Source organism: Heterodontus francisci, chromosome 20, assembly GCF_036365525.1.
Source record: "Heterodontus francisci isolate sHetFra1 chromosome 20, sHetFra1.hap1, whole genome shotgun sequence".
Taxonomy (NCBI): Eukaryota; Metazoa; Chordata; class Chondrichthyes; order Heterodontiformes; family Heterodontidae; genus Heterodontus; species Heterodontus francisci.
In genome coordinates this window covers 29,112,942-29,125,120 of record NC_090390.1, presented here as the reverse complement: position 1 = coordinate 29,125,120, position 12,179 = coordinate 29,112,942, and the positions used below count along the sequence as shown (strand labels likewise).

Sequence of the window (12,179 nt, the reverse complement as noted above, 5' to 3'; positions counted from 1 at the left end):
GTGTCATCCGCAAATTTACTAACCCACCCTTCTACACCCTCATCCAGGTCATTTATAAAAATGACAAACAGCAGTGGCCCCAAAACAGATCCTTGCGGTACACCACTAGTAACTAAACTCCAGGATGAACATTTGCCATCAACCACCACCCTCTGTCTTCTTTCAGCTAGCCAATTTCTGACCCAAAGCACTAAATCACCTTCAATCCCATACTTCCGTATTTTCTGCAATAGCCCACCGTGGGGAACCTTATCAAACGCCTTACTGAAATCCATATACACCACATCCACGGCTTTACCCTCATCCACCTGTTTGGTCACCTTCTCAAAAAACTCAATAAGGTTTGTGAGGCACGACCTACCCTTCACAAAACCGTGCTAACTATCTCTAATGAACTAATTCTTTTCAAGATGATTATAAATCCTATCTCTTATAACCTTTTCCAACATTTTACCCACAACCGAAGTAAGGCGCACAGGTCTATAATTACCAGGGCTGTCTCTACTCCCCTTCTTGAACAAGGGGACAACATTTGCTATCCTCCAGTCTTCCGGCACTATTCCTGTCGACAATGACGACATAAAGATCAAGGTCAAAGGCTCTGCAATCTCCTCCCTGGCTTCCCAGAGAATCCTAGGATAAATCCCATCTGGCCCAGGGGACTTATCTATTTTCACACTTTCCAAAATCAACATTAGACAATTTTGGTCAATTGAAAAATATATTCTTTTCTATAAATGGTAGTGCTCATTTATTGAACAACAAAAGTTATTTAGCTCCCATTCAGTTTGTTTTCTAATCTTATTGATTGAGGAGACTCTGGGGAACAAATTTCAACTGCCAGTCACCTGAAATGCGGGCATCTGACAATTGAGAAATCAGAGAAGGGGGAAATCTTGGATGCCCTATTGATGCCCAAGACCTCAGTGATGCAGGCAGGCTTGTAAATGGACAAGCAGCTTGCCCACCTGAAATAGGCAGCAGGCTGTGTATGAATCAGGTCCTGCGCTGAGGTAGTAGGAATACGATTGCAATTTCTCATGATAATTGAACAGTGCTTGCACATAATCTGTCCATTTGTAACAGGCAGTGAGCAGCCCAACCTATGGTCCTTCAAGGGACCGCTGGAGATCATTCAGAAAATGGCAAATGCAAGACATGATTATGTCTGAGGCCAGGAGAAACAGGGACCACAAAAATGCTCCTGCCCACTGCTGGCATGTTCGAATCCCCCATCCCCCTTTGGATTGTTGACATCCACCCCAAGATCCAATTTGCCAGCCAGCTGAATAGAAGCAGCAAGTTGATTTGTTTCCTGGTTGCAATCAAATAAAGCCTGAACCGAAATTAAATCAGACCTGCTGATGTCAACATTAGGCAGGTGGTTTGGCCACTTTGTCGACTTTGCACACATTTTGGGCAGAAGCCAAAGAGCGACTATGCAGTGTGTAACTAGAATCTCGGCAGTAAACCTTGAGGTGGGAGAAGAGGCAGGTGAATCTATTATTCACATTTTTTGTAGTAAGATAGATCCCCAATGGTATGACAATAGAGAACGTGTTTACTTTTACATGTGCTCCAGTAGAGGTTTCCATCTGTTGAACTTTACGAGAGTTTGGAAAATGAATGTCTAAGTCCAATTCATAGCACAAGTGTGGTTACTGCCTCAAAAACGTAAATGCTTATTTTGCATTGTATTAAAACAGAAATCAAATTGTGGTGATGCAAGGTGCAGTATAATTTTACCATAAATCATGCTACCTGTAGCAGCAGCTCCAAACCCAAACAGGACAATAAAAGCAGCGCCAGCAGAAGATACAAGATAATGTCACAAAACTCAACAATCGTAAAAATTCAGAAGAAAATAGAGAACTGTACAAGTTATGAATAGTAACTATCTTTAATACTATGCCACAAAGCTGAAAATTGCTATCGCTTGATTTAGATATGTTGCAAAAGCTATAAACTTTACTTTCACAGCTTGTGATAATATCCTAGCCTTTTAACTATGTTTCAATTCCGTAAAATCCGGTCACAACAATGCCCTTGTAATACTTTGCTACTTTCTATGAGATATTGTGAAATATTTTGGCTTATATCATTCACCTAAGAAGGATCAAAATGATAAGTGACATTTTCCATTAATGAAATGAGCTAAATTAAACAGTAAATCACAATGTGATTTTTTTTTTTAAAGGCAGGGCTATTAAATCTCTCATGGTAGGCCAAAGGTGACATAATGCAAGGAAGGTGCTGCGGTGCAGATTTTGGGGAAAGCTGCACCTTGCCAGTGAAAGAATTTGGAATAAAGTTTGTAGGCAAATTATTTCTGAAAAAAATTGAAAATATCATGCTAACATTGAAGAGGGAAAATGGGAAGACAAGAAATCCCTTATGCATAGTTATTTTCATAATTTACCTTTGAAAATGTCTAAAAATTCATGATTTACATTAGTCTCAGTTTTTTGCATATATATATATATATATATATATATAAAGAAAATCAATTAATCTCACAAGGTTCCATGTTTCCCCAGTGAAGTGTAAGGGACTGGGGCTTGCAATGTTCATTAGATTCATAAATGATCCTGAACTGATGCCTCTGGCCAAAAGAAGAGAGGCTTGCTGGAATTGAAATTGACAGCATCCAATCAGCAGGCACTAAGACATTTACAGAAGATAAACAGTCAATAAAGTGAAAGACAATAATTCCAGCTATAGCCAAATATCCACATGGATCTTTAGGCCTCTCTGAGAAAATGTTTTGAGAGTTTTGCAATGCCATATGGTCAAATGTATGCGTAAAAAAAGAATGAGCAATTTAAGAAGAACGTTAATTTTTTAGGGATTTTTTACATGATGTTACTTTTACTGATAAATGTTCAGTTGGATTCAAATCAGGTTCAAAACATCTTTGGAGCAATTTGATCTTTTTCGAAAGCTGTTGGTATTTCCACATTTTTAGTTCAAAGTTTCTGAATTCTTGATTTGTTTTCATCCCTTATCAAGAGCAGAACAACAGTTTCAGGCAGGCAGAAGACCATCAGTCCATCGAGCCCACTATCAAAAAGGCGAATGGAATGTCGGCCTTTATCTTAAGGGCGTTGGAATACAAAAGCAAGCAGGTGATGCTTCAGATGTACAGAGCCTTGGTCAGACCCCATCTTGGGTGCTGCGTTCAGTGCACAAAAGATATACAGAGCTTTGGGGGTGGGGGGTGGAGCACAGATTCACCAGCATGATACACCTTTGAATCTGCTCTCTTCTGTTCCTCTATGCTATTTAAAATCTGAGGTATATTTCCTTTTCCTCCAAAATGTACTACTTCAGTTTTCTACATTGATTTACAATTCAAATAAGAGGCCAATAATATTTCATCTGATTCAGTTACAGCTGCACTTTATTTAAATACTCTATGCTTCAACTCTGTCAAACTGAAAATTTCATTTTTAAATATATTTAATCCAAGTATTCTCTATGGTAATCACATCCCATCCAATTTCTCCATCATACAAAAGTATATGAAAAATAAATGCAACATGCCAAATATAAATTTTATCTGCACTTCAAACACAAAACAGTGTTGTCTGAAACTGATGATTCTGACAGCAATCACACATATAATTATAGATTACAACAGAGATCAAAGAATAAAGAACAGTGAATAACTGCTTCGTTTGCATACGAAGCCAAAAATCAGTGGCATAAGGATTGAGTAATCAATAACAATTTAATCTCATTTGTATTCGTGGCTAATGTCGTGGACGATCACCATCGGCATTGCCTAAGATAATTTACTAAGTATATCATTGTGGTTGACACTGGAGTCTTTCACTGTTTCAAATCAATCAAATTAATACGTGTTGTCTAGTTTTGATGATTTTTCTTTTGAAACAAGAGTTGCACTATGATTTTTTTCTTCAGCATGTGGGCGATTTGGCTTTTGTTTCAGAAGCCAGTTAATCTTTTCATTCCATTGGACTCTATTCTATTCTCCCAATTGCTTTGTCTCTGTCACAGCTGTTCTGACAAGGCCACCTTCCATACCAATGCTTCCTATACGTCTTCCTTTTTCCTCAACCAAGGTCCCCTCCACTGGGCAGGACCCTCAACCATCGTATGACTCCAACCAGCAGAGAGTTTTCCCCCTGATTCCCATTGACTCCAGTTTTGCTAGAGCTCCTTGATGCCATACTGGGTCAAATGCTGCCTTGATGTGAAGGGAAATCACTCACACCTCACCTCTTGAGTCCAGCTCTTTTGTCCATGTTTGAACCAAGGCTGTAATGAGGTCAGGAGCTGAGTGGCCCTGGCGGAACCCAAACTGAGCGTCACTGAGCAGGTTATTGCTAAGAAAGTGCTGCTGGATAGCACTACCAATGACACCTTCCATCACTTTACCAATAATGGAGAATAGACTGATGGGGCGGTAATTGGCCGGGTTGGATTTGTCCTGTTTTTTGTGTACAGGATATACCTGGGCAATTTTCCACATTGCAGGTAGATGCCAGATTTGTAGCTGTACTGGAACAGCTTGGCTAGGGGCGCGCCAAGTTCTGGAGCACAGTACTATTGCCAGAATATTGTCAGGGCCCATAGCCTTTGCAGTATCCAGTGCCTTCAGTCATTTCTTGATATCACGTGGAATGAATCGAATTGGCTCAAGACTGGCATCTGTGATGCTGGGGACTTCAGGAGGAGGCTGAGATGGATCATCCACTCGGCATTTCTGGCTGAAGATTGTTGCAAATGCTTCAGCCTTATCTTTTGCACTGATATGCTGGGCTCCCCCATCATTGAGGATGGGGATATTTGTGGAGCCACCCCCTCATGTTAGTTGTTTCACTGTCCACCACCATTCATGACTGGATGTGGCAGGACAGCAGAGCTTAGACCTGATCCGTTGGTTGTGGGATCGCTTAGTTCTGTCTATCACATGCTGCTTATGCTGTTTGGCATGCAAGCAGTCCTGGGTTGTAGCTTCACCAGGTTGACACCACATTTTGAGGCATGCCTGGTGCTGCTCCTGGCATACCCTTCTGTACTCTTTATTGAACCAGGGTTGATCCCCTGGCTTGATTGTAATGATAGAGTTGGGGATATGTCAGGCCATGAGGTTACAGATTGTGGTTGAGTATAATTCTGCTGCTGCTGACAGCCCACAGCAATTTTGCATTGTTAGGTCTTTCAAAATCTATCCCATTTAGCACAGTGGTAGTGCCACACATGATGGAGGGTCACCACAAGGACTGTGCGGTGGTCATTCCTACCAATACTGTCATGGACAGATGCATTTGCGGCAGGCAGATTGGTGAGGATGAGGTCAAGTATTTTTTCCCTCTTGTTGGTTCCCTTACCACCTGCTGAAGATCCAGTCTAGCAGCTATATCCTTTAGGACTCAGCCAGCAGTGGTGCTACCAAGTCACTCTTGGTGATGGACAGTGAAGTCCCCTTCCCAGAGTACATTCTGCACCCGTGCCACCCTCAGTGGTTCCTCCAAGTGGTGTTTAACATGGAAGATTACTAATTCATCAGATGAAGGGCAGTAGGTGGTAATCAGCAGGAGGTTTCCTTGCCCATGTTTGACCTGATGCCATGAGACTTCATGGGGTCCGAAGCCGATATTAAGTAGTCCTAGGGAAACTCCTTCCTGACTGTATACCACTGTACCTCCATCTCTACTGGACCTGTCCTGCTGGTGGGACAGGACATATCCGGGGATGGTGATGGTTGTGTCTAAAACATTGACTGTAAGGTATGATTCGATGAGTATGACTATGTCAGGCTGTTGCTTAACTCGTCTGTAGGACAGCTCTCCCAACTTTGGCACAAGCCCCCAGATGTTAATAAGGAGGACTTTGCAAGGTCAACAGGGCTGGGTTTGCCGTTGTTGTTTCTGGTGCCTAGGTTGATGCCGGGTGGTCCGTCCGGTTTCATTCCTTATTGACTTTGTAGCTGTTAGATACAACTGAGTGGCTTGCTAGCCCATTTCAGAGGGCATTTAAGAGTCAACACATAGGTTCTGGAGTCACATGTAGGCCAGGTTTCCTTCCCTACAGCACATTTAGTGAACCAGATGGGTTTTTGCGACAATCAATAATGGTTTCATGGCAATCATTAGACTAGCTTTTTAATTCCAGATTTTTTTTCGATTAAGTGAATTCAAATTCCACCTTCTGCCATGGTGGGATTCGAACCCACATCCCCAAGGGAATAGCCTGGGTCTCTGGGTTACTAGTCCAGTGACAATACCACTACACCACCACCTCCCCTAAATGGTTGTGGTTGTTGGAGATCAATCATCTCAGCTCCAGGACATCACTGCATAAGGTCAGAAATTGGGATGTTCGCTGATGATTGCACAATGTTCAGCACCATTCACGAATCCCCAGATACTGAAGCAGTCTGTTTAGAAATGCAGCAAAACCTGGATAATATCCAGGCTTGGGCTGATAAGTGGCAAGTAACATTCGTGCCACACAAGTGCCAGGCAATGACTATCTCAAACAAGAGAGAATCCAACCATCTCCCCTTGTCATTCAATGGCATTACCATCGCTGAATCCCCTACTATCAACATCTTGTGGGTTACCATTGACCAGAAACTGAACTGGAGTAGCCATATAAATACCGTAGCTGCAAGAGCAGGTCAGAGGCTAGGAATCCTGCGGCGAGTAACTCATCTCCTGACTCCCCAAAGCCTGTCCACCATCTACAAGGCACAATCAGGAGTCTGATGGAATGCTCTCCAATTGCCTGGATGGGTGCAGCTCCAACAACACTCAAGAAGCTCGACACCATACAGGACAAAGTAGCCCGCTTGATTGGCACCCCGTCTACAAGCATTCACTCCCTCCACCACTGACGCACTGTGGCAGCAGTGTGTACCATCTACAAGATGCACTGCAGCAACGCACCAAGGCTCCTCAGGCAGCACCTTCCAAACCAACGACCTCTAGCACCTGGAAGGACAAGCGCAACAGATGCATGGGAACACCACCACCAGCAAGTTCCCTCCCAAGCCACACACCATCCTGACTTGGAACAATATCGCCGTTCCTTCACTGTTGTTGGGTCAAAATCCTGGAACTCACTTGCTAACAGCACTGTGGGTATACCTACCCCACATGGACTGCAGCAGTTCACAAAGGTAGCTCATGGGCAATTAGGGATGGGGCAGCGATGCCCAAACCCCATGAAATGAATTAAAAAAACATTTTGTTCTCACCCCTTCTCCTCTCTCCGAGAATCACCATATGGTTCCCTTGTCCTCACCTTCTACTCCATCGACTTCCACCTTCAGCGTGATGCCACCACCATACACATCTTACCCTCCCCTTTCAGCATTCCAAAAGAACCCTTCCCTCCCTGACATCCTGGTCCAGTCCTCAATCACGCCCAACATACCACCTCTCCTTCCAATGGCATCTACCCATGTAAGCACAGGAGATACAACACCTGCCCTTTTACCTCCTTTCTTCCCACCATCCAGTGCTCCAAACACTTCAACAAGGTGAAACAGCAATTTATTAGTACTTCTTTCAACTTAGTATACTGTATTTGCTGTTCACAATGTGGTCTCCTTTACACTGAGAAGACCAAACACAATTGGGTGACCACTTTGTGAAACACCGCCATTTAGTCTGCAAATGTGATGCCAAGCTTTTAGTTGCCTGTCGTTTTAAATCTTCACCCCACTCCCATTCTGACCTCTCTGTCCTGTCTCCTACACTGTTCCAATGAAGCACAACATAAGCTGGAGGAACAGCCCCTTATCCTTTGCTTATTAATTTACAGTCTTCTGGACTCAACAGTGACATCAACAATTTCAGATCAGAGAGTTATAGAGTCCTAATGGCACAGAAAGAGGCCATTTGGCCCATCAAGTCCAAACTTTGTTTCCCTCTCCACAGATGCTGCTTAATTTGCTGAGAATTTCCAGCATTTTCTGCTTTCTTTCTTAATTTGGACTGCAACTCCAGTGGTGAGAACTTCAGATTTGGAATGGAATTATTTTTAGCTCCTATACAATGACGCACAGCATGACTAACATGAACAAAGGCATGCCCAGAGAAAGCCACATTTTGCTGCTCTACTCTGCTACTGCAAACAATAAGGAGTAACTGGCATAGTTTCCTTCAAAGGGCTTTAAGCAGAAATATGTATTGGAGTTTTCCATAAGACCAAAAATGGGCACTACCAAAGATTTGCAGTTTGCTTGTTTTCCATTTGGCAACAAGTATTAATACAATTGGAAACTGCATGGCCAAATTTTACACCACTCTCCCTACCTTCCAGTCGCGGGCTAGGAGACAGAGGGGTGCCTTGCCCTTCACCTATCCTCCTCCGCTAGTATTTTACCAGCAGTGGGGGTGTTGGTGGGAGGCCACCCCGACCCTTAGGCCAATTGAGGCCCTTAAGTGGCTAATTAATGGATGCTTAAGGGCCTTTTCCCGCCGCCACTGTTATTTTACCAGCAGCGGTTGGACACTTCACCACCTGGAGAGACTGCCCAGTAAAACCTAACAGCCTCCCTGTGGGTTGTCGGGGGGGGGGCGGTCCCCCACTGGTAAACCCCATCCCTGTCCTCATGACTGACCACTCCCCCCATCACCGGGGGGTGGTAAATTGGCCCCAGAGAGCCCGGACCCTTTTCTTATCTGCATTCCGGGGCCTCCTCAATGGTTGCTGCTCCGGGGACTGCTACAGTGCCAGCAGTGGCCACCACTCTCAGTTGCACTGCTGAGACTGAAGTTATGCCAGCCCTTTGATTGGCCGACAGCTCTTGGAGGCAGGGCATGCTGGCTTCGAGGGGCGGAGCCTTTAAATACGGCTGTGGCTTCCAGGGCCAGAGGAGGCGGGCTAGGCCCCCAACTTTCCAGCCGAAGGGCGTGGCCACCGCCTCCTTGTTAAATTCCGGCCCAGATGTGATATACCAGATTGCATAGTACTCTCTTGCTACAAACTATTAATAAAGGCATGGTTTAACATATGACACAAACTCTTAAATAATACCAATTTCTAAAAGGAATGTTAGCGTATATGCAAAACAAGTCACCAAAAATAGTACTTTCGTACAGCTACACACTTAATTTACTGATTAACTCATATAGCAATATTAGAAATCAAAGAATGGCTATAGCACGGAAGGAGGCCTTTCGGCCCATCATGTCTGTGCTGGCTCTCTGCAAGAGCAACTCACCTAGTCCCACTCCCTTGTCTTTTCCCTGTATATACTTGCCTAATGTCCAGCTGGGCTTAAATAAATGGAAGCCAACATGGACACACAATTTAACTAGCATTTCTGTCCAACACTGGGCCAAAATGACTTGGAATCCCTAAAGTCGCTCAACTTAAGAAGTAGAAATGGTCATCAATGTCAGAGGAAAGATTATTGAAAAGCTAAAAGGATCAAGGTAATGTTTTCATTACTTCTCCATCTTCTTCATTCTGAAAAACTTAGCTACTTGGAATTCAGAATCCAAGAGAGTGGTCTAGATAAATTTGGAGAGGACAAGTCAAGAAATATTGGCCAGAATTTTATCCCCAATCTCCAGGGAGTAGGCTGGAAGGTGGGGGGGGGGGGGGGGGAGGGGGAGGGGGCGTAAAAACAATTGGAAGGGCAGGGGATACCGTGCCCATTGCCTACCAGCCCCCACTGGTATCTCACCTGCAGCCAGGGAGGTGGGAGTAGGCCTGCCTGCCCTTAGGACAATTGAGGCCCTTAAGTGACTAATTAATGGCCACTTAAGGGCCTCTTCCAGCTGCTGCTGGTATTTTACCAGCCGCGGATGGGCACGCCGCCACCTGGGGAGGCTGCCCAGTAATACCTGGCGGCCCCCTTGCAGGCTGGTGGGGGGGCCCTCCAGATTGGGCACCCTGTGCCCCATGGAGGGCCATCGCCAGCAGAATGGGCCATCCCCACTGGAAGACCCTCTTGATCCACCCCCTCCACCCTCACCAAAGCCTGGCTGTTTGGCCTCAGTGTGGCTCAACCCCACTTAGCTGTTTCCAAAGCCGGCGTCCATGCTGCCTCTTCTCACTGGGTGCAGTCCCAGCAGTGACCACCACTCCCGGCGGCACTGCTGGGACAGAAGCAGCTCTTTAAGGTGGGACATCCTGGCCTGAATTTTAGAAGTGCGCCGCAAAGTGCGGTGGCGCGCTTTGAAGTTGGCGGTCCGCCCACGCGGAGCAGCCACTGCTGAGCCCCCGCCATATTACGCACGGGGGTTCATTTAAATGGAGGGGGCAGAACAGCCACCCCCCAATGATGTAGAGGAGGCGGCCGCTCCCTCCTCGGCAATGGCATCAGTGCTATTTTTAAAGGGCTTCAAGTCCTTACCGGCAATTAAAATTTTTAAAGAGCACAGCGCCTTTGCTTTAAATAAAAACTGTCAATTGAATATCAACGCCCCTCTTCCACCCCCGCCCCCCCAATGATCAAACTATATATTTATTTCCCTCTCCCCCCGAAAAACCATTTTTGCCAGTACCAACCTATCACTATCAAACTTTATAATTTTGCCCTTCAGCCCCATTTCACTGTGCCCCCCACCCCCGCTCTGATAATTTCACTCCCCACTCCCCCCACCAGTGTCATGCCTCAGAACTCCGTAATATTGGCGTGGGATGGCCATCAGGACAAGATAAGTTTATTTGCATGTGTTTTAATTAATTTTCATATTAAAATAAAGGCACTGCCACTGAGCGGGGGGCGGGGGGAAGCGGCGCACAGAGGCCTCGCCACCGCCAGTAAAATGCAGCGGGGCCTTCGCGGCATCGGGGGTCATGGTGGGCCTCCCCTCGAAGAATTTTCGGGGCACCCCCATGCAACGTTGGAGGGCTCGTAAAATCCAGCCCCATGCCTCAGAGGGGCGGAAGCCACGACTGCAGGCAATTAATTGCCTGAGCCACGCAAAATGTATGCGTGGCATCAAGGGATGGCAGAGGCATGCTCGCCCCCAGCTTTCCAGCCAGTGGGCAGGGCCACCGCCTCCTAGTGAAATTCTGGCCATTGTTTTTAAAAGAAGAGGCACAGGATTTGGTAACCCAAGTTTCAGTGATTTTATTGTAGAATCTTTCCCTTAATTTGACACATTTTCATTCACGGATTATGACAAAAGCCTTTTTAGCACGGATGATTGGAATTTTCTGCTGCCGTTGTTTGTAGTGGATGTGTGGACTGTACTGCAGGGGATTGTGTATCCCCGCCCATGATTTTCTGATCCCAATAGTCGAAAAGTCATACCCTCAGGTGCATAGATTCCTGCTATGTGCTTTTGCTGAGCACCAGGATCATTGGAGCAGTAAATCTCAACCAATATTGCTTAAATGGAAGCGCTGTACATCAGATATTGAAATATTGTCCTTTGAGAAACTTTGCAATACCAGTCAACAATAGATTATGTATTTTGTTCATTTGCATATTAATGGTTAAAGATATAACAGATAAATGTTATCTTAATTGAAGAGTTCAACAATTCAGTAGTAAAAACGTCGGTGAAAATAATTGGGGTAAAAAGTGCTTCAGTTGTGAGGGAAATATTAATTAATTAAGACTAATGTAGTCAAGCATGGAGCATCTCAATAAATCATTTACATTAATGTATTCAAAGAAGTTTTATAGAGTGTGCCATAGTATTGTTTTAATACCTTATCCGAGGAAAGATGCTCTTGCTATGGAGGGAGTGCAGCGCAGGTTCACCAGACTGATTCCTGGGATGGCAGAACTGACGTATGAAGAGAGATTGGGTTGATTAGGCTTGTATTCGCTAGAGTTTAGAAGAATGTAAGGGGATCTCACAGAAACCTATAAGATTCTAACAGGACTGGACAGACTAAATGCAGGAAGGATGTTCCCTATGGCAGGGGAGTCCAGGACCATGGTCACAGTCTGAGGATAAGGGATCACAGTCTGAGGATAAGGGGTAAGCCATTTAGGACTGAGATGAGGACAGATTTCTTCACCCAGAGAGTGGTGAATCTGTGGAATTCTCTAACACGGAAAGCAGTTGAGGCTAAATCATTAAATATATTCAAGAAAGAGTTAGATATAGTTCTTAGGGCTAATGGGATCAAGGGATACGGGGAGAAAGCGAGAACAGGTTACTGAGTTTGGATGATCAGCCATGATCATACTGAATGGCAGTGCAGGCTCGAAGGGCCGAATGGCCTACTCC

General features: G+C 44.9%; 1 protein-coding gene across 1 annotated transcript in view; it reads right to left on the bottom strand.

Moving 5' to 3' along the window:
- pcdh15b (protocadherin-related 15b) overlaps positions 1–12,179 on the bottom strand; it is an 843,531-nt gene that overhangs the window by 569,690 nt on the left and 261,662 nt on the right. The window lies entirely within an intron of this gene.